The sequence below is a fragment of the Nuphar pumila genome, chromosome 2, assembly GCF_984573655.1.
Source record: "Nuphar pumila chromosome 2, dmNupPumi1.hap1.1, whole genome shotgun sequence".
NCBI classification, from domain to species: Eukaryota; Viridiplantae; Streptophyta; class Magnoliopsida; order Nymphaeales; family Nymphaeaceae; genus Nuphar; species Nuphar pumila.
The window spans coordinates 72,247,033-72,251,456 of record NC_143250.1 but is presented as its reverse complement, the minus strand read 5'-3'; positions in this window follow the sequence as shown (position 1 = coordinate 72,251,456).

Here is a 4,424-nt window from a genome sequence, read left to right as displayed (position 1 = left end):
TTTCAAAATTCCAAAACTTAACTTTGAATTCAATTTCAAAATCTTCAATTTCAAACTTTCAACTCAAATTCATTTCAAGTTTTGATTTTTCAAATCAAAATCGATTTCTGAAGTCATTTCTTAAAAATATATTTTCAAATCCATTTTAGAGTCACTTAAAAAACCCTAAATTTATGAAGCATTTGCAAAAGCATACATATTTTCAAGTTCAAAATCATAGCACAAGCCTGATTCAATGTGCATTTAGGACTTAAAATAATGACTTAGATAAATTTAGGCAAAGCAAGGGCATGAATTCGATCCTTGGTTCAATTACCCCTAGTAAAGGCGCCAAGAATAATTGAGCCTCATACCGATGAGCGAATCCTGTCTTTTCATTTTTCCCGTAAAATTTCAAAACGAAAGCGAATAATTTCAAAACATTTTTTTCAAAAGGTAAAATGAGACCTTGCAAAGAGTTTCTCTTCTTTCTTCTGCTTTTTCCCCTAAAAAAGAAAAGGAAGAAAGGGAAAAGAGATTTTTTTTGCAACGATCACAACCCCATCCATGTTAGGGCGGTAAACTCATATCGGAAGAACCCTAACAGGCCGGTTCAGATGCATCCTCTACTTGCACTAGTTAGGTTCAATCCTTAGATCTTAAGGATAACTACGACCTCAAACCCCTTGAGTGGCCGAGGTCCCATTGAACTCTGTCAGGTTCATAATCAAATACATGTCACTCGGGTTGTACCATCACCGTCTGCCATAGTGAACGTTAGTCTTGAAGGGGCTTGTCAGTCTAACCGTTGCTTGTCGAATATGTTCTTGCCATCCAGACAAGCCAGTGCATCCCACACTGAGGATATATGTACCCGACCCCATTCAGTAATCTCCCCTAACATGGCCATCAGCCACGAGGTTCATAAGACATTTAAGTCTGATTCAATGCATGCTTAATTGAGCTCTCGACACTATAGCCATCATGAACACCTTACCTCCTTTGGGTGGACAACGTACTCTGGCACAATGACCCTTACAAGTCTAGTTGTGTAACAGTATCCATGAGCATGCATATGACTCAATCTCAACGGATCAGATGCTCGGCATGAATCACCGCAATGAGCAGTTGGCCTATTCATGACCCAACAACTACTCTGGCTCTACGGCCCTTACGAGCAGTGGCCTAATCAAGGCGCAACAATTACTCTGGCTCTGCAGCCCTTATGATTAAAGTACCTTTATAGGCAAAACATGGAAATGGGCCATTCTGGCAGTGTTCCAACAATATGGCATCCTCATGCCATTCAACTGGTTCTGGCAGCTCTTCTGTCAACCATTTTGACATCACTTCTCGTGCTTCGACGGCAGGAGTGAGTCAAACCTTTCTACGTTATAGAAAGTACTTGACGAAATATGGGTAGCACCTCCTCTATATGATGGAGTAACATGCTATGCTCTTTCTGAGCTTGGTTGAGCTTCTTCAGATTTTTCTACAATACTCCCTCTTTTTATTTAAGGAAACATGCATTTTCTTTAAGCTCAGTGAACATCTTTTCATAATTCCAGCAACACTTTCCCTCTTTGATGGGAAAATCGTTACGCTTTATTTTGGGAATGGATACGCACCGTTGTGCGTACTTTGTATCCATTAAGGTTCGATAGAACCTTAGGCCATATCCAGGCCATACACAAGTAACTTAGTTCTTACGAAAAAAATAGTTTTGCGCAAAGGCGAAGCCTTTTCAATAGGGGCTTCAAATTGAATGAAATTGAAAATGAAATTGAAAAATGAAATAAAAAGATAAATTTGAATTTATAATTGAAAATAAAAAATGACTTTGAATTTAGAAATGAAATTTGTTTTTGAAAACTTATTTCGAAAATCACTTGGAAATTTGAAAATAACTTGAAATAATTTGAAAAAGATGGAAAATAATGATGCAATTCTATCTTAATTGATGAATGCATTAAAAGAACTTATTTGAAATTAGAATTAAAAGCAAATTTCATTCTTTAATAGAATTAAAAACAAAGATTAAATTTCAATATATTCATGACTATGGTCACAAATATATTCTAGTCTAGTCTTTATTTAAATTCTAACAAAGAATAAAATAAATTTTTGGGCCTTTATAGGATTTAAAACAAAATTAATTTTTAATATATTCATGACTATGGCTACAAATATATCTCAAATTAATTTATATCTTAAATTCTGATAGTGGAAGAAAATAAAATTTATTTTAAAGAAATATAATGATTTTAAAAAAGGGACCTTAAGTGGAGGTCAAATTTTATCCCATGAAAGATAAAAATTCTAAGTATTGTTCACATTTTGACTATGAACATAAATGTGAATCATTTACTTAAAGTTATTTACCTCTTATTAGAATGGTGCACGTGCCATTCGTGTTTTTCTATTGTGTATTTGAAATAAAATAAAAAGAAATTGAACAAGGTAATCATGAAATTAAACTTAAACTAAATGCTCATTCATTCCTAAACTAAGCATAAAGTAAAAATTCTCATTGAGTATTTAATTACAATCCTCGAATTGAATACAACTGAAAAGGAAAATAATAAATAAAATTAAATATCTGCAAAATTGAGCAAACATATTAGTAATAAATGTAAGCTTAGTAAGATTTTCTTCAATATTGAAAAATTGAAGGAAATCATCCCAAATAGGCCTTTCAAGCTCCAAAATAAGGAAAATTAAGCAAAATAAAATAAATGATGTATCAAAATGCTTATAATCTTTATGAAGACTCTAGACTTATCTTAAAACCATTTAAGATTGAAGATTTTTGAGAAATCATGGAAGAAAAATTCGAAATTGAAGGTCTTTTGTCAAAAATAGGAATTTGAGAAAAAGTGAACAGACTTCTGTAATTTAGAAGTTTCAGAGGCCATACAAATTTAAATTATACCTAATTTATAGGAGAAGTTTTCTAACTTGATTAAAAAACTTTCCCAAGTTATAGAATGAGAAAATCAATTCTAGTTTCGAAATGGTGACCTCGGAAAGTCACCGTTCTGTTTCAGGAAATGAACCTATTACAGAACCTGAAGTTCTGTAACCAGTTCCAATTTTTAACAGAATTAAAATAACAAATAGATGTAAAAATTCATAAAAAATTGCAGAAATAAACTAGACACATAAATAAAGACAACCCTTTTTACAGATCTGAAAAATGATCTTCCATTGGGGAGATATGACTCAAGGAAAGTAGACTAAAATATGTGCAATATAAATAATGCAGAATGATAGGGGTCTGGTTTTTAATCAAAATGGGGCATGAAATGACCATAGAAATTGTTGTAAATTAGCAGAAATAAACTAAATTCAATCACAAAGACACCATTTTTTACGGATCGAAAATACGATCTTCGGTTAGGGAGATACATTTATGAGAAGTTGACTCTGATTTGAATAGCGATTTGCTGAATAACACCATAAATCACAATAGCGATTTGCTGAAGACACAATAAATCGCAACTGAAGACACTGTAAATCGCAATGGAGATTTATTGAAGATAATTGTAAATCGCACAATGATTTACTAAAGACACTGCAAGTCGCAATTGTGATTTACTAAAAAAAATTATAAATCGCAATTGTGATTTATTGAAGAATGTCGTAAATCGAATAACAATTTGCTAAAGAGGACTACAAATCGCAATGGTGATTTGTTGAAGGACACCACAAATCAAAACAGTGATTTGCTAAAGAAATAGCAAGTCGAATGATGATTTGTTGAAGGACACTACAAATCGAACAACGATTTGCTGAATGATGTTGCAAATTGAATGACGATCTGATTTGTACTGTAAATCGCTACTATCTGATTTGATTTATACTGTAAATCACTACTCTCTGATCCAATTTTTACTGTAAATCGCTACTCTCTGATCTGATTTTTACTGTAAATCACTACTCTCTAATATGATTTCTATTATAAATCGCTACTCGCTGATATGGTTTCTACTGTAAATCGCTACTCTTTGATCTGATTTCTATTGTAAATCGCTACGCTCTGATTTGATTTTTACTATAAATTGCTACTCTCTGATTTGATTTCTACTATAAATCGCTACTCTCTGATCTGATTTTTATTGTAAATCGCTATTCTCTGATCTGATTTCTACTATAAATTGCTACTCTCTGATTTGATTTCTACTGTAAATCGCTACTCTCTGATCTGATTTCAACTGTAAATCGCTACTCTCTTATCTGATTTCTATTATAAATCGCTACTCTACTTAGTTTGACGTTGCTACCAATATCTCTGCTGTAAATCATTATTCTTTGTCTACTCAGTTCGATGCTTGCACCTTGGTGTCTTGATAAACAATAGACAAAATGTTAATTTTTCTGGTAGTTCAATTATTTCTCACGAAAAAACAACGACAAAGGGTGCTCCGACGATAATAAACGATGAT